Raw genomic sequence first — 19,678 nt, 5'->3', positions numbered from 1 at the left:
GCCCCAACATATATCCCAAAGAAAATATTCAAATATATGAATTCTTTATTGACATCTTTCTTATGGGGTAATAAGGCTGCTAGGGTCTCTCTGGAAATACTACAATTACCAGTTCAGAGGGGTGGTTTGGCAATACCTGACCTATGTCTATACTATTTAGCTTCTCAGTTAGTATTTATCCACTGGAGAATGTTCCCACAGTTAAACAATGCTGCGGTTGCAGTAGAAGCAGCGGCAGTCACTTCATATGAAACTTTGTTAAACTTCTTTTTTAGGGGTGAAGTCCCCACTGAAGGGGGCAAAGAGATACTCAAATCTGCTAAACGGATATTGGGGATCTGTATAAAATATATACTAGATAAACCTCTTCACTTGTCCCCCAATTCCCCGTTATGGTTTAACCCCTACCTAAAGGAATTTTTCTGTTTAGAAGATGGATTCAGATGGGCCAAGTATGGGCTAACATATCTGCATCAGTTATATGTTAATGGGGAACTGAAATCCTTTTTGCAGTTGAGAAGAGAATTGAACGTTCCGGAGACATGGGAATACCAGTTCACTAGATTGAGACATGCTGCCCACGCTCAGTTTGGAGTTGGTCTGGTGTCACTGGAGAACTCTAAGCTGGAGAAATTACTTGCAGACCCAGATCATATGAAACAAATATCTACATACTACAATACACTAGCAGAGAGAGTGAATTCTAAAGAAATTAAACTTAGAGAAAAATGGGTGGAGATCATACCAGAACTCACAGAGAACCAATGGGAGGGAGTCCTTACATCATACTTGCCTACGATCATTTCTGCCAGAGACAAGCTGATACAACTTAGATACTTACATAAAATCTATTATACCCCTCTTAGACGCTATAAAATGGGACGAAGAAAGGACCCCGTTTGTCATAAGTGCCTGAAAGCAGAAGGATCCTTTATACATATGGTATGGGAGTGCGACAGAGTGAGACCATTATGGTCACAGGTGACCCAATTTATTGCTGACACCTTGGATATACCAAACATTTGTAGCCCACTTCTTGGCCTCCTAGGGATCATAGAAGATGAAGTCATGAGTAATAACATGACAACATTATTAAGGCTACTGTTTTACTATGTCAGAAAACTAATTGCAATTCATTGGATTAGAAGAGATTATCTTACATTGAATGCCTGGAAAGGATTAGTTAATGCTAACATTACCATGTATAAAATGACATATGAATCCAGAGGATCGTCCAAAAAATTTAATAAAATTTTGGGAAAATGGATTAACTCTGAAAACACGCTACAATCTGATATGTAACTGCACATGATAACTGTATATTACATAGGTTAATTCAGAGATCTTGTGGGAAGATGAAATGTAGCACACAACACAAACGGTTTACGAGGGAAACTTCCTTCGGGTTCTTGAAGTACTGTATGAACAATATAGATATTATCTGTAGGAATGTAAGTTTTCTTATTTACTGTACTTCTGTTTCGACAAAGTTTAGTTTTGATTTGGTTTTAAAAAAAACTGTCAAATGTATAAAGAGCAAGATATTGGGAAGCATAATAATTGTACCAATCTTTCGTATATATGCAATAATTGTGGTCCTGGATATACTTTTGATAGTATTATGTCTGTTTGTTGTATTTTGATATTAACCTGTATGTGCATTTGGCGAATAAAATCTTTAAAAAAAAAAAAAAAACAAGAGTAGCTACCCTTGTGTTAAGAACATGCCTGTGTGATTGCTAATGGCCAGCATGCACCGGTCAATGACGCCACAGGGGCTGGTGCCACCAGGTGACGTCGCTGGGTGGCTCTGCCCCATAGCTATTTAAGAAATGTCACACCGTGATGCAGACAGACTGCAGAAGGGTTCGTAGCAAGCAGAGCTTTTTCTTTTTTTCATTTTTTGGGTCTGGTGGTGGCGGTGGCGGTGGCGGTGGTGATTGTGTCATGATTGATAATGGATCTATATCAGGGGACATTGTTTTTTTATTTTTTAATAACAGAATTGTCAAAAACTCTTGTATTATCTTTGTTCACTTTTTCTGGTGAATGGGTAGAAGTACTATGTACCCCATACTCATTCACATAGGGGGATGTGATCTGGGGGCCCCCTTGTTAAAGGGGCTTCCAGTTTCCGGTAAACCCCCCCGCCCGAAGACCTCCACAACCACAGCCCAGGGTTTTGGGAAGAGGCCCTTCTCCCCATCCAATTAGGGATAAGGTGCTTTGGGGCAGAGGGGGGCAGAGCCCCCCACCCCAAAGCACTCCCCCATGTTGAGGGCATGTGGCCTGGTATGGTTCAGAAGGGGGGAGCGCTCACTCATCCCCTCCCTTTCCTGGCCTGCCAGGCTGCAGAGAGAGTATGCAGGATCCACCTGTGCAGTCTGGAAGTGGTACCTAGATCACACAACTGGAAAACTAGAATTTAGAAATCTTTTGACATGTAAAACACTAATTTAAGAAATTGGGGCAGATTTACTAAAATTGGTGTACACAAAATCTGGTGCAGCTGTACATGGTAACCAATCAGCTTCTAACTTCAGCTTGTTCAATTAAGGCAATAAAACTTAGAAGCTGATTGCTTACTATGCACAGTTGCACCAGATTTTGTGTGCACCAGTTTTAGTAAATCTCCCGCATTGTGTATTTAATGTTTTGCCTTAAACGCACCTTAAAACTACCCTCAGTTAAGCAACAACTACAATGAATAAAACTGAAAATGTCCTCAAATGACCAATAGCATTACATAAATGAATACCCAGTCAGTACGATTATTCCTTTAATTTTCCTCTTTTCCAAAGATAACAATAAAAACAGAAACATCTTGCACCAACAATAGATTTTACAAAACAAAAAAGCTGTTAACAGCTAATCAGCTACACCAGAGCACAAATGCTGTATATTTAGTTATTATTGCAAACCGTAAAAAGCTGCATTCTCTGAGTTTCAGTTATTATCATATATCACAGTGACAGAATCCCCTTTGGTGGACTTCTGTTGGTTAAATAGGTGGACATCAATTAGATACATGATAGTTCCTCTTAAATGAATGTCGTCAGCAGCCAGTTGTGGTGGAACAAAAGCTACTTGATCATGAAAAGCTTTCACGTTGCTGTCCCATAATGGGTAATCTGTTGGCCAAAACCACAAATTCAAAAGTGAGCAATGATCATTACTTAAGCATGTCAATTTACATCAACATCTCCCACCATTGTAACCCTATTAATGACTGTTGAAGCGTAACTAAGTCATTGTTTAAGCACTGCAGTTTATTCCTCTTGCCAAGTTCCCAGTGGGCCTGTGTTCTTGGATCTGTCCCATTTCACATGGCACGGTAACTCTGCAGACTTTTACTGCAGGTGGCTCCAGCTTGACAATGTGACATTACCATAAAAGTGCTCACTGACGTCAATCCCAAAACAGAAATAATGTCTGTAAAATTCACAGCAGCAGGTCTCCTAAAAAAAGCCATCTGAACACCATAGACCAGCATTATTCCTGGGCTACAAATTCCCATATTTAAGGCTTTAGGAAGGAACTTAGCAGTGCTATTTTTAGAAAGTGCCTGAGAAATGTGGGAATTGCCCTGTTACTTGCATCATTAACTTTAAACATAAAAATATATAGATGTGTAGGTATGCCAAGTATACTTTTTTAGTAATATAGGACCATGGAAAGTATGTTGTAAAATGTTATGTTATGGGATATAAGAAGAACTTTATTAAATAGTAAATACTGTTATTTTAATAGAGTATTATTGTTGTTGTTGTTATTAATATTATTAATAATTAGACCGTATATTTCTGTCTAATCATTGTATGAACTGAACAACATTAGGCTCAAGGCACTAGACTATACACACGATATCTGCCACAACAATTATTATTTTTAGTAATGAGATTATTTTTAAAGGGATAATTACATGTCATTGCTTTTCTTGTATTTAAAGCACACCGTCCATGTAAATGGAATGTCTGCCATTGATCAGCAAACCTCCCCCTCCAAAAACAATTAAAATATTATTAACCTTGTCTCAAGCTTCCAACACTTCTGGAAGTCATGGGTGACATGTATGTGCCAGGTAGAAGAGCTGGGCTCTCGCAAATCCAGTGAGAATGAATTTCCAGCTCTGCCGCCCCATCTTAGAAGTAGTGGAAGTCAGGACTAAGGAATTTTTTTTTTTTTTTTTGGGGGGGGGGGACAATTTCTTGATCAATGGATTAAGTGTGTTTGGGGCCATTTGTGATTGGAGGGCAGGGGCTGACAAAAAACACACACTCGCCATTGTCCATGGTGTATCCACTCCAATTCCCTAAACAAATGGCAAGTCTTCACAACAAAAAATGTTTTATAGCTTCCTTCCAGTGCCACAGCCTCCACCAGACTTCTAAAAGTTTGATACTTCCAGGGATATCAGACTCCTCTGTCCCCTGCCGTGTGCTGTGGTTCCAATCGCCAACATAAACGTCACTACAAAATTCAACAGAAATATAGGGGTCAGAAGATGGAACCACATCATATGGCAGGGGGATACATTCAACATTCCCAAAAATGTTGAATTCTGAAGTGTGTGGTTGAGGATTCAGTACTGGAATCAAGATAGACAACATGGACCACTGGAGAGGTAATTATACTACCTCTTCTATTGCAGGTACCTAATTTTTTAATTTGTTTAGGGAACTGACAGAGTCTTTTTAATGTACTAAAATGGTAAACACACCTCATACATATTTGGGTTCCTTATATGCTATTTCCTCATCAGGCCCTTGTGGGCAGCCAGCAATGGTTATAGCCAAAGGCAAGGAAAATGACAGCTAGCTGCGTACAGACCTGCTGGCAGGCTGGAACTGTCACTGGTAGAAGCCTCTCTAACTGTTGCAAAATGGAAGTGTGCCATGTCAGGATGATACATACCAGTCATTAGTGATACAGTGGCTGAGCTTCTACTATCCTTGTTGCCTGTGTGCAATCTCAGCTCTAAAGTATGGTAGCAGTTTTGGATAGCTAAATGCAAAAGGAAAACAGCACTCAGGATGGTATCTTCTGATCAGCAATTTAATATTTAAAGGGGTGCTCCAGGAAATATCTGTATTGTGCAGTTACCTTGGTCCAGCTTGGCACAGTGTACATTTCCATATCGTACACCTAATGGGTTACTGGAGAAACTGGAAATTACTGTAGTAGTCGGCATTACTACAATGATTGCCTCAATCTTCTGGGTCCTTCTCTGGGTCTATATGAGCAGTTTCCCACCTGCAGACAAAGTATTCATTAAAAAAATACAAAGTGTTCTATGAATAGCAACAGCACTGAGCACCCTACTCCCTCTGCTTTGTGTGCAGAGTAGAGTTCAGTTAGTCTAACGGTGCATTTTCCTGATACTGCTTTTGCTGATGGGGGCAGATACAAACCACTTACCTGTTGACTGGTAATACCTAAACATTATTACATTCTTGAAAGTTGTTTGTACAGGTATTCACATGACGCATTATAAGAATACTAATACTTGAGAAAATAATATTCACTGGAAAACAAGATGTAAAAATACCTTACTGTTGCCAAAATCATGCAAAGAATCACAAGTGATATTGTAGTGGTGAGACAAGTTGCTACACGTGAAATTGAACATAACATCACTCAGCTGCATTAATAATTAATTCTACTTGCGTAAAAGCTTATAAAAGACTGTGTTTCTTCAGGGGAAGTGGTTACCCAATATTGTCAGGAACAGGGATGTATAATAGTAATAAACAAATGTACACTGAATTTATGCAGCACTAAATACGTAGAATGAAAAAAAGTTAGCTTGCAGTGCAAATTAGGGGCAAAATACTGACACGTTTTGCCTAAAACAAAGTAACAAACACATTTTTCCAGTGTATATATATATCACATTTGTGTTTAGTTTCCCAGGAGGTAATACTACAGTTTTACCTTAAAATTGATATAATATTGGGAGCATGAGCACAGCTTGCTAAGATGGTGCCATGATGCAAAATCAAAATGCACCGGACTGCATCTGATGTGAACCAGTCATAAAGCAGATATTACAGTGTTGTGCACCTGGATCAAAAATTTGGAACAAAAGCTGGTCGCTACCATTTCTTACACCAACCATAATACACAGAGAATTGAGGACTTGCACCAACAATTGCATCAAGCTCTCGCCAAGCTAGATGATTTTGAAAACAGATCTAGAAGTTCTAACTTCAGAATTTGAGGCCTCCCTGAGTTGTTCAAGGATGTGGACGTTGCTGTGCATTCCTTTCTCCAAGATCTGTTTCCAGATATCTCAGACCACAGGTTGAGGCCTCCCTGAGTTGTTCAAGGATGTGGACGTTGCGGTCCATTCCTTTCTCCAAGATCTGTTTCCAGATATCTCAGACCACAGGTTGGAGATAGATAGGATCCATCAAGCCCTACAATTGCCCCATGCTGATGGCCCACCCAGGGACATAATTGTAAAGCCTCATTATTAATGAATCAAGGAACAAGTGATGAAGAAATCTAGAGAATCTGCCAACTTATCTATCAGTGGACATTAACAAGAAGTTTTGGGGGGTTTTTTCCCCTCCTTCCTCCCCCCTTTTTTCCTCCCTTTCTCTCCCCCTCCCCTCCTTCCCTTCTCCTTCCTCCCTCCACTCCCTTCCCATGTCCCCCCTCTCCACCCCTTCTTCTTCCCTTCTCTTCTCTTCCATCTCCTTTTCTCTTCCTTTCCACCCCACTCTACCCATTCCCCCCCCTTTCCCTTCCTTCATTTCGTTCTCCCCCCTCCCCTTTTCCTGTCCTACCCTTCCCCCTTATCTCTTTCTCTCCTAGTTTCCCTTCCTTCACCCCCTCCTCTTCACATCAACAGTCATTTCACCTTCATTTCCCACCTCCATTTATTTTAGACACTATATTGTAGGCTATACTTCAGTCTTCAATTTCCTTCAAATCCCAACTGGCGTTTATCCATGTGCACTACCCATTGACGGTTTTCCGTGACTTGACCCTGAGTCGCAACTATAAGATCTCCATTTGGGTGACCATTTGTTCATGAGCATGTTAGTCAACAGCTAATTTTTTACCATCATTATTCTAACTCTTGTTTTGTTGTATTTCTAGTCCATGTAACGATTCTAACTCTGGTTTGATTTTATGCAGTGTTACATGTAACTGTTTTTAAATTATCCCCTGATGAGCCCAGAGGGGCGAAACATGTTGGGATCATCACTCCAATGTCATCTCCGAGTGATTCTACTTGTCATCTACTTTGAATCATTCCAAACCATGATTTGATTCCCATACACGTAGACATGATCAATCTGTAGAGCTCTGGATGCTCGCCTTTAGCCTTATAGTACAGTCTAAGCTCCATATTATATATACACATGCCTTTGTATAAATATATTAAATGAAAATCCCTCTTGGATCTATTACTGCCAGACTCTTGTTTTAGGCACTGTAAATTGCAATTATAGAGAACTATTGATACCCATTTATACATGTTGGTTACATAATGCTCAAACTGTGTTCTGTTATATTATGATACTGAACGGTTCATGTTTCCTCTGCTTGCTCAATTGCTTGGCTAGGACGGGCACCCTTTTGTGGGCAAGTTCTTATCCACCACGGGGCTGCCCAGCCTCACACTATCTTTCCACCTGTTAGTGTGATGCACACATTGACCAGTGGCGGAGTTGCTTATTCTCCCCTTCCTGGCCAATGCCATTCCATGTTGCGCGCGCACCTGCTCTCAGATGGGAGCGACATCTCCTTCACTGGCGCTCTCGTCCGAGCAGTGCGCAAGCGCACTGGAACTTGTTCGGCCGGTCCGGATGACGTCACATCGGCGGCGCCGATTTGTTGAATACGGACGGGACATGCATTTAAATAGGACTACGTCCTGTACTGTGCACGGCTGATACTACTGACGGCCGGGTCAGAACGCTCTATTTACACTGCCCACATTGTCCAGGTACTATGGGTTCATTTGTAGGGATTACTCCTATTTATTTAGATTGTTTTACTTTTTTTGTCCCTTTTTTCACTGAATTATGTATTTTATCAGCCCTTGGTCTTTCCCTTACTGGTGTATATATTTTCATACCCCAGGTAGACTATATCCTATTACAGATATATTTTGGTGAATGCTGTCGGATGATCCATACACACTGCTTAGGCTCTTTCTGGATCCCCTCTCATTCATGGATATATGCTAACCAGCAGTGTCCTATAGGAATAGATCTTACCTCTATACTATAAAGTATACAAATTACTTCAAACAATCCATCATATTGGTGAGTGTCTGATTATGGATGACCCACTTAGACCATTATCACTGTCTATTATTAAATACTTCTCTTATATATATCCTTTCTTAGGCAATGTGAACACATAAATTTACTCTTGACCATACATCACGTATGTTACTCAGCTCCGTTCCATCGTCTTTTCTACCAGTGTGTGTGTGTATCTACACACTTTCTCTCTTTATTTTTACTTTTAAAACACTATAGTAAGTATCCTATGTTTCCCTCCCGCCCCAAATCCCCCCCCCCCTTTGGCCCTCACATTCCCCACAATCACCCCTCCCTCCCTTTCCTTCTCTCCGACTCCTTTCCCATCCCTCCCCACTTTTCCCTTCTCCCTTTCCCCTCCCCCCCCATTCCCCCCCCCCCTCCCCGTCCTTCTCTCCCCTCCTTTGTCCTTTCCCTCCCGATACTTCAGATACGTGCATGTCTTTTTTTCTAATTTAGCTCTTTATCTGAGATGTCTTCCTTCTTTCTATTTCCCCATTCACGCGATAATATCTTATTTTGCACGCCCCCGTGGTGTCTTTTCATCGCCCCCTTTTGGGTGCTCTACCCCCGCCTTTGCTGTTGGGTTGTTTGAGGTTCCTGAACCGTTCACATCATTTTTACATTTTTACACTATGCATCATTATCAATTATTGTATATTAATTATATCAATTTTATCTAATTTGTCAGCCACAACTGTCCCTACTCCTGAAGAAGCGTCTAGGCACGCGGAACATGTAGAGCACTCTTTGATACGAAGTTACCCTTTGTTGAATTGCTGTCCAGCCACGCCCTTGGATATCTACTCACTTTGGATAAGTTATCCCTATATATCCGTGGTCCTGTGTATGTAGAGGTGGTTCTGTATAGCAATGATCATATGAAACATCTTTTGTACCTAAATGTTTGTGGTTTTTTAATAATTATTGTATAATTATGTTTTTTCAATAAACTATTTTTGTAAGAGAATTGGTGTTACTGTGCCTACAAAGTCCTTAAGTCCCCCTATTTTTCTTTTCTGAATTATCGTTTTCAGGACGTGGCACATTTATATCTTTTATGTATCCACAGTACCACTCTGTGTTATGATACATTTTTTCTAGATACTTTGAATCTTAGATGTAACCCTGTATTTGTGCACATACCGTATTTATCGGCGTATAACACGCACAGGCGTATAACACACACATTCATTTTAAGAGGGAAGTTTCAGGAAAAAAACTTAAATTATAAATAAGGGACTTTGAAGCAAAATAAGGGTCAGCACCCATCTGCAGCCTCACCATTGCCATCAATGCAGCCTGATCAATGCCCATCTGCAGCCTCACCATTGCCATCAATGCAGCCTGATCAATGCCCATCTGCAGCCTCACCATTACCATCAATGCAGCACCCTTACCATTACCATCAATGCAGCAGCCTCACCATTGTCATCAGTGCAGCCTGATCGATGTCCATCTGCAGCCTAGATGGGACAGGGAGGGGGAGCGCCGAGAGATTACATACAGTGAGAATCTCCTATGATAGACAGAACAGTGGTCCAATGGCGGCCCAGGAGACGGGACTTCCTATTACAGAGGCCGTCAAGTAAACAGGAGATTCTCACTGTATCTAATCTGATGGCGCTCGTCCCGCCCCCTTCCCTGTCCTCTCCGAGACAGCTAAAATTGAAGTATTGGCGTATAACACGCACACGCTACCCGATTTTCATGGTGAAAAAGTGAGTGTTATACGCCAATAAATACAGTAATTTATACCAAACCTGTTTATCATGCTTTATATTTAACATTAATAAACTTGCAATTTCTCTACCCAGTATGGACCAAAATTCCTTGTTTTTCATTTCAGGAGATTAAAGAGGAGTTCCACCCAGGGGGGCCGTCAAAAAAAAAAAAAATTAAAAGTCAGCAGCTACAAATACTGCAGCTGCTGACTTTTAATTGGGCACTCACCTGTCCCTGGGTCCAGCGATGCGGGGGATCGAAGCCCCGCTCGTCCCCCCCCCTCCGCTAGTCGGCGCCGGCATTTCAACTGTGGGCGCCAGGCCGTGGCTTCACAGCCTGGCACCCACTGCGCATGCGCGAGCGGCGCCGCGCGCCGTGATTGGCCGCTCAATCACCTGGGACCTGTAATGGGTCCCAGATGATTGACAGGAGGGAGGGAGCAGAGCTGAGCCCTTCCTGTGCCTGGGGGGGAAGTGATGTCACCAGCCCAGGCAAAGGAACAGGCAGACTACGAGGGACCACCTAGCAACAGGCATTTAGAGGTAAGTAAAAAAAAAAAAAATATCCAAATTTTTTTTGTTTTTTTTTTTAGAATTTTTCCAGGAATTTTTGTTTTTTGGGTGGAACCCCACTTTAAGTACAGATGGACTTTTCTATTACGTCTTATATTTTCCTATAACAACCAGACACACTACTTCTCTTCTTTTCCTGAAGGTGAAGATCTGCTCTTACGTTTGGGCACTATTTCACAGGAAGCCAATCTGAGATCCTCTCTACCAGATTGTACTTCTGGGACTTTGTCCCCTACCTCACATCCTCTCTCACCATTATGGCAACAATCAGTTCATCATTCGAGGAACTCTCATCTACCCCAAAATGTTTTTATTTTTTTATCACACCATCAGGTCTACCTGGCCCTCTTGGGACTCTTTACTGATAATGTTCTGTTGGTTTATTTGATTTGACTTTAAATGTGCCTTCTTTAGACCTCTGGTGAATTTACCAATTGCATTTCATCACATGGTACACTAGGATTGCTCAATCCCAATATTTTAGCCTACCTACCATGGGCTCGTGCTAGATATCTATGGGAGCTTATTGTGGGTATCTTTCAGTTTACCATCTCAGGGTTGAGCTAGTTTACTACTACCGTTATTGCCTTTTAGGGTGGGGGATGAAATGCTTTACTCCTGACAGGTTATACACTGTTATACAGTAGAGATGGGCCAAAAGACCCCCTGTTCGGTTTGCGGCAGAGCTTTTGAACATTGCAAAAGTTAGGAACAGATTAATGAACTCCATTAAAGTCTATGGGACCCGAACTGTAAAACTGAAAAGTGACTATTTTGAAGGCTTATATGCAAATAATTGGGCACACAATGCTTATGGGGGTTCAGGTACTGCCCAGGGGGACATGTATCAATGAAAAAAAGTTTGTAAAAAACATTTTTAAATGGGCAGTGATTTACTGATGCTTAAAGTGAAAATATCAAAATGATAAATAACAATAAAAATGAAAAATTCTTTTAAATATAGTGCATTGGGGGTCCCTTTAGTCTGCCTGCCATGTGGCACATCTGTACTGTGTATAGAGCCTGCTGCAGCAATAATGACATTTATAAAGGCAAAAAAAATGACATTTTCCATTCAAGCTTTCTTTATTTTAGTGGCTTGGGGAGCCAGTCTGTATGATGAGGCCACACTCAGAACATAATTAGAGATTTTTTGGATAAATTCTGGTGTCTCTGTCACAGACTTTGGATAGCAATAACAGGTGTGGAAAAATTGGGCTTCGGGTGTTGTTGGTGCCTTTACACCATAACCCTATAGAGGTACTTTTGATGAAAGCAAGCTTTGGACTTGCTGTCAAAAATTGCAATGATATGCACCTGTCAAACAGGTGCAGAAAAATTGGTCTTTGGGTGTTGGCAGTGCCTTCACACTGTAACCCTATACAGGTACTCTTGATGAAAGCAAGAATTGGCCTTGCTTTTAAAAATTGAAATTTTATGCCCCACTCAAACAGTTTGCTTTGGATTAGCTACACAGAAGTTTCTAAATAGAATGGACTTCAGAAGCACTTTCGAATTGAATTAATTGGATGACACATATGCACATAGAAGCACTTTTTATTCATCAATATGTTTTAGTGGATTAAGTCCACTATATGATTTTATGAACACTATATGATTTTATGAACAGTAATTTTGATACAACCAATCACCATATGGATGCACGTTACGGCACTTTGTATTAGTGTGATTATTTATTTTCATTTATATGTTCATTTTTAAGTATTCATAACTATTTGTTGCACTATTGTCACTTTTTACAGTCACTAGTTACTGGCTGTAACACGGGGTGTTATTCACATGCATATTTGCACTTGGTTATCACATATATACAATGTGAAGAGTATATTTGAAAGTGCAGCGTATATATTTATTTCTTCTTTTATCTGCATGTTTTTATGAGACGCGTTTGATGCTTGCAGCTGTTTCACAGTGCCATTTAGGCAATTTACAATCAGAGGAGGCTCACGGGATCTTTTATATATACATCCTGACCCTATGTTACCTTTTATCCTTGAGGTTGATGCTTCTGAGACTGGAGTTGGCGCCCTTCTGTCTCAACATCCTACCTCTGAGAGTGCTATGCATCCTTGTGGCTACTTTTCCAAGAAATTGTCACCTGCGAAGTGCAATTACGAGATTGGTGACAGAGAGCTGTTAGCGATCATTTTAGCCCTGAAAGAATGGAGACATCTCTTGGAAGGTACCACTGTGCCAGTTCTCATTCTTATGCCGCGTACACACAAGTGGAATGACCATCAGAAAAAGTAAGATGGGAGATTTTCATCATATATTCCGTCCGTGTGTACGCCCCATCGGACTTTTTCTGTCGAAAATTCAGACGGACTTAGATAGAGAACATGTTCTATATTTTTTTGATGGAACTAATTACTATCGGAAAAAACGCTCATCTGTATGCTGTTCCAAAAACGCGTATGTTCGGAAGCAAGTACGAGACGGAAGCGCTCGGTCTGGTAAAACTAGTGTTCGTAATGGAGATAGCACATTCCTCATGCTGCAAATTCTGTGATCTTTTATAATGCAGCACATTCTTTTGTGCTTTATAATGCTAGAATAATGAATTTGTTTTGCTTCTGATATTCACACAGAGTTCTTACAAACTTATTTCTTTATTATTTCTTGTGATCTCATGAATAATCTTTTATTTTTTTAAAGCCAGATCTCCATAATAATGTATAGAATTTTTTTTATAGTCATCTTTTTTTTATTATTTTTTATTTCATCAAGATCTCCTTTTTTTTGGATTATTGCAAAATTATTTTCTAGTGATCTCCATAATTTTATTTTTTTTTGTGTGCCAAGTTACCACAATAACATTAATATCTTGTATTTTTTAAACTCAAGGAGGCTGGTCGGTGCCCCTTGTTAATTTGACATTGTATTTTTGAAATGTACCTGCCTACTCACAAACAAACTGTCCTTTTTTTAGAAAAACACATAGGCAAGTATTTTCAGAAAATAAAATATCCATTTATTCTGGGTAACAAAATAAAGAGGAAGGCAACGCTGGAGCAAATTTTGGGATTTGCGAAGCCTTTTGGCTTCCAGGGCACACATCAAGTCTGTAGATAAAAAAATTGTTATCTTGAGGAGTCCATAAAATTTGGAGCCCAATCTGGTCAAGGACTTCCAGAGATCAGGACTAGCAGCAGATGACATATTTGTCCCCAGGCTGTGGTACTACACCAGCTTGCTCTTCTGTCAGACCAGACTGAACCCAGGCCATCACATTCTTCTCTTCACTGCAGCCTTCCCTCCACGCTTCCCTGCACCCTTCCCTGCAGCCTTCATTGGAGGCGGTGGCTCTGGTGGTGGACTTGTGGCAGGAGGAGGAGGAGGAGGATGGGCGAGCTCATATACATGGCTGTTCACAGTCAGCTGGCCCCTCAACCTCTTCTGAAGGGCCTCACCAAAAATTCCCTCACAGAGGAGGCGTTGGCCCTCCTCCAATTTCATCAATCTAGTGGCTAGATAGCAGCCATAGGCCTCCTGGCTGAGCTCATCCTGTGTATAAAAAAGGGGACATAGTTTTAGTTTTTGCTTCATCAACGACACACAATTTTTAGCTCATGACTTGCAAATTGAATGTTAATAAATAGAAAAGACTATCATTCTGACCCCAGCATTTTTCATTCTTGTCACAAACATTTTTGGCCACTACTGTCTATTGATATGTAAATCTCTTTGTTTTAAATAATTAATTTGTTATCAATTATAACATCTAGTTGACATCATTAATAGTAGGACAATAAATATGTATAAAAATAATATACCTGACTCCAGCTGGGTGCATTCACTTCTTCCAGGATGGAAGCCCCAGGTTGTTCCTCGTCAGCCTCTGCTGGGGTTGAGGGAAGGGTGGAGGGAAGGCTGCAGGGAAGGGTAGAAAGTGATTCCCTGGCTTCAGTCTGGTCATCCAGAAACCGCAGTTTGTTGAAGTACCACAGCCTGGGTACATACACTTGTGCTGCTGCTGCTCTTGATCTGAGTGATTTCTGTATCTTATTATGCTCTATCTTATACATGTTCCTCAAGATCCCAGTTTTCTTTTCCAAGAACTGGATGGTTGCATCGGGGACCCGAGTCTTCACAAATTCCAGAAGTTTCTCCAGCATTGACCTCCTAGCTTGTTTATTATGATATAAGCTGTGTTTCACCTCCCACAAATTCCTCATCTCCCTGTACCTGTCTATGAAACTGGCCATGAATTCTGGGTCCTTAAAGTGATTCAGATTTGCTGTAAGACAGTACACAAGACAAAAACACTAATGTCAGCCTAAAACTCTCATAATCTTATTCCAATATAGGCCTCAATCTTGAAGCAGTATAGGCCACTGATGGGCCAAGTTCAAATTTTACCTTCGTTCAGGACGCTCGCAACTTACATTCCTCCTTCCTATGCACACAGAACATACGACACATGCGTGTTAGCTTGATATACACTACGCATGTGTGAAACTCCGCCCGCGTCCCCCACCCCTGACGTTCTTTCTAGTCTATTCCCCGCCCCTTCTCTTTAGGCGCGCAGTAGGAGTGACATGGTGGAGAAAGAGCAGGTGTGAGGTAATTATAGTAACGAGGAGGAGGAAAGCCCGGAGCCCGAAATGACCCGATCCCGGAGGAGAAGATTTAAGGTCTCAAATATGGCCTTTATAGAGATGGTGGACATATTGAGGAGGAATGACTATGATGGGAAGCATGGACCGTACACCAACCCTAATGAGAGAAAGGCTAAGATCATGACTAAAATTGTGAAGAGTCTGCACAGAAATTTAGGGGTACGACGATCCAAGGAGCAACTGAGGAAATGCTGGTCAGACCTGAAACTGAGGGAGCAGGATCAGTATAGAAGAATCAAGAGAGTGCTTCTAAAAAGTAAGTACTTGTCCTGTGTTCCTATTATTATTATTATTACTTACATGCTGCGCCATGTGATTTTCTTAGCTGTTGTACAGTTTAAAATGGCGACTTTCATGTTCATGGGTACAGTAATCGGCCGTCGGAAACATTGTTCGCTCATTAAATACAATGCTTTGGGCAGATACAGGTTAAATGCATTTGGTCATGCGTATTTGTCTAAAAATAAGTTTTGGATATTGCTGTCTAGATGTGTTTGTAACTAGAATGAAATGCAAGCTTGATTCAGTGTAATGTAAGGAGAGGACACTCAGCAGCTGTTTACACATCTGGACTCAGGAGCACTAGTGTGGGACACAAGAACAAACTTTTTAAGGTGCCCCACACAGGTGCTCCAGCGGATACTTGGGGTGTCTTTATGTGTGAAAATTGTCACAAAACGGTAAGTATTCCAGCTTTGGTAAGGTAAAAAATCATGTCTTCAGCTTGGAACTCTGCCCAAAACAGACAATTGTACCCCACTTCCCAGCAATGTTTCATATTCCTATTTCTGGACTCAAATATCTGTGTGCTCAGTATACCTTTTGTTTCATTCTAATAGGGGAGAAAAGACTTGGAGGACAACACTGAGAGGACACCAGGAACCCCCCCCCCACCTCAGAAACAAGGGGAACTCAGAACAAGAACACACCCAATGGATCTGGAGGAAGGAGAGGTGGAGGAAGTCGGTGAGATTGTCACCACAACAGGTGAGTGTCTGACACCCCAGCTTCAGGTAATATATGTATGCCTGCATATTTATAATACATGTTTTTACTTTAATTTTTAGGTGATGTGCTGGTTGTTGAAGAGCAAGCTGAACATTTCACAAGTGACAGTGCACAAAGGCTAATACAAGACATCATAGTGTGGAATGGTGAACTTGACATCATAAGGAAGAAACTTAATGTTATGGAACAACAAATGAAGAACATGATTGATGTGTTGGGGAGAATCTGAATTTCTTCAAAATGCCACCATTTTACCATTTTTGGTACTAAACAAAAACTTTTTTTTTACATTTTAAAAGCCAGATTTTGAAGATGCACACAGTGTGTCAACATGTGCTATCTGCCATCAGGGGATATCAATGTACGTGTTTTGTGGGTGCAACCCCTTCCTCATAACTCTAGTAGGTGAGAGGAAGGGGTTGCACCCCCAAAACATGTCCATTGATCCCCCATGATAGGAGATAGCACACGTTGACATTAGGCATGGGATCAGGAGGGAAATACCCATTTTGACTCCCAAATTGTGTGCATCTTCAAAATTTGGCTTTTACAGGGGTGACATCACCCCATCTGATGAAGGCAATATCAAGACATTTTTGACACTATAATGTCTGATATTGCCTTCAGTTTTTCTACATTGAACTTTGTAAGTTCCAGAGTTGGGGATGTTATGTTTAGAAACATGCATGTTTATAACAAAAAAAAATGTAAAAAACTTGAGAAAAATTTTTTTTTTTTTTTTTTACAGCCAAATTTTATAACGCACATGTGAATGTGCAGAGAGTAAAAAAGTAAAAAGTTAGATCATCAACAATGTGTGGCTTCTTCTTTTAATGCTCAATACCATTTTTTTTAAGTAATTTTGTGTTTACAGTGACAATGGAACTTATTTACTAAAGGAAAATCCACTTGGCACTACGTGCACTAGGAGAACCTAGGAGATAGCCAAAAAGAAACACAAGCAATAAAGAAAATTCAAGATTTTATCAGATTTTTTTTTTTTATTAAAAAAATATTTAGACATTGTCTGACATAGTAATGGCCCCCCTATCCGTAAAGTAATTTACATATTTCTGTCGAACTTCACGGGCGCTTTGGGGTGCCAAGCCAGGACGGCCAGTATCCAGGCCCGTCAGGGGATTTGCAGGAAGTCTGGCCTCAGGCCCAACTGAGGCATGATAATTGTGGGCATTTTTCCTTAAAAAATTGTGCAATATGCAGCAGGATAAGATGATGTGGTTGATTTTGTAGTCTGCCATGTGTATTTCTATCAGAAACAGGCGGAACCGGCTGGCCATTATCCCGAAGGCATTCTCAACGACTCTTCTGGCTCTGGCCAGCCGGTAGTTAAAAACCCTCCTCTCCGGGGTGAGGGTCCTCTGGGGGAATGGCCTCATCAGGTGCTCGCCCAGACCGAATGCCTCATCAGCAATAAAGACGAACAGGAGTCCTTCAACGTTGCCTGCAGCAGGTGGCAATGCCCGGCCACCAGTCTGCAGATGTTGGTAGAACTCGGTCTGGGCGAAGACTCCTCCATCCGGCATCCAGCCATTCTTCCCCACATCCACATAGAGGAACTCATATTGTGCCGACACCACCGCCATCAACACTATACTATTAAACTCCTTATAGTTATAATAGTAAGACCCCGAATGGGGTGGTGGCACGATATGGACGTGCTTCGCCCATCTATAGCCCCTCCACAGTTGGGAAAGTCCCAACAGTCGTCAAAATGGGATGCCACAGTCTGCCATTCCCGTGACATCGAAGGAAACTGTGGAGTCAAAACAGAAAAAAAAATAGCACTTTTGCACATAACATTGCGAGCAGATTAGACACAAACATTCTTGACCAACATCAGTATAACATTTATTTTAAGGAGTATTTAAAGACAAAAATATAAGGCCCATTTATCAGATTCCTCCCCCCCTCTGATGGCCCATTGTAAAAATTTTAGAGGGGGTCGAGCTGAGTTTGGGGCCCCAAAAAAGCTTCTGGCACTCTGCCTCAATTTAAGGACAAAATAACATTTGTACACATTTTAGGGGGTGTTTTGGGTAAAGCACTACAATGGAGCTGACAAAATACATTGTTAAGTGACTATGCTAGGTGTGTATGGGCCCAGGATAGCATGCTGGGGAGGTTAGTGAAGGCAAATATGCATGTAGGCCAAAAAATGAGCATTAAAAGATTACAGCATGCATGAGGACAAAGGGGACATTCACAGCATATTACAATCATGGTAATTAGGGAATGATGAAAGAAATACATAACATTAGCATACATTAAATACATAGAATGTGATGTTAAAGGAGAAAACTTACCTTAATATAGTCCTTCTGCAGGACCTGAATGATAGCAGAACAGGTCTCTGGGATAATGATCCCCAGAGCCTGGGGGGGGAGATGCCTGTAGAGAACTTGAGGTCCTGTAGACTTCTCCCCATCGCCAAGTACCACAACGTGGCGACTATCCTCTGCTCCGGAGTGATGGCTTGAATCATGCAGGTATCCTGCCTGCTAATATAAGGGGTCAGCAAAGCCTGCAGGCGGTGAAAAACAGGGTCCGTCATTCTGAAAAAGTTCCTGAAATCATCAGGATTATTCTCCTGGATCTCACGAAGCAAAGGCATATGAGAGAATTGGTCACTCTGGAGTAACCAATTCTTGGTCCATGAACTCCTCCCCACCCTGTTCATGGACTGGGCTTGGGTCCACGTATGAACCCCAACACCAAGCCCCTACACAGCACCAACTCTACGATGAGTACGTCTCCACAACATGGCTTAAAAACGTTCGGCTGGTCAGAACGAACTAACAGAACACACTGAAGAACAGCAAGGCCTGTGAAGACCGAGCTGAAAATGAGAAACGAGCGGACAAGAACACACTGAAAAACAGATGTGAACTGATTACACGCACTAAAAAGCAGATACTAACCCACAAGCACAAACTGAAGAGCAGTAACGGACTGAAAAGCACGAAAGCTGAAAAGCGCAAATCGTCTCTCGCCAAACTTCTACTAACACGAGATAAATACGAGATTAGCGGAAGGAGCACAAAGGGTGGCGCGCTGGCTATTGCACTTCCTTTTTCTAGTCCCGTCGTACGTGTTTTACGTCACCGCATTCTGGGCGGTCAGACTTTGGTGTGACCATGTGTATGCAAGACAGCTTGAGCGGAATTCCGTCGGAATTCAATTGGAGAAACCTTCAGAGTTTATTCCGACGGCAAAACCGCTTGTGTGTACGCAGCATTACTGACCATAAGAATCTTACATTCTTGTCTGAGGCTAAACGCCTCTCTCCCAGAAGGGTGCAATGGGCTCTTTTCTTGTCTAGTTTCAATTACATTGTCTCATTCTTACCCGGTATTAAGAATGTAAGGGCTGATGCTTTGTCACGACAATTTTCCTCCACTTCCAAGATGGAGTCAGTTCCGGTTCATGTGAT

The 19,678-nt window shown here is 41.4% G+C and overlaps 1 long non-coding RNA gene across 1 annotated transcript; it reads left to right on the top strand.

The window, feature by feature from the left end:
* The first annotated feature begins 7,828 nt into the window (after positions 1-7,828).
* Positions 7,829-9,252, top strand: LOC141110066 (uncharacterized). Its single transcript, XR_012236228.1, has 3 exons — positions 7,829-7,960; positions 8,098-8,282; positions 8,974-9,252. It is a non-coding gene; the product is annotated as an uncharacterized lncRNA (long non-coding RNA).
* Positions 9,253-19,678: the final 10,426 nt, after the last annotated feature.

This window comes from Aquarana catesbeiana, linkage group LG10 (assembly GCF_042186555.1).
Source record: "Aquarana catesbeiana isolate 2022-GZ linkage group LG10, ASM4218655v1, whole genome shotgun sequence".
Lineage (NCBI taxonomy): Eukaryota > Metazoa > Chordata > Amphibia > Anura > Ranidae > Aquarana > Aquarana catesbeiana.
Note: the sequence above shows the minus strand (reverse complement) of the source record. Positions and strands in the feature narration are given on the sequence as shown.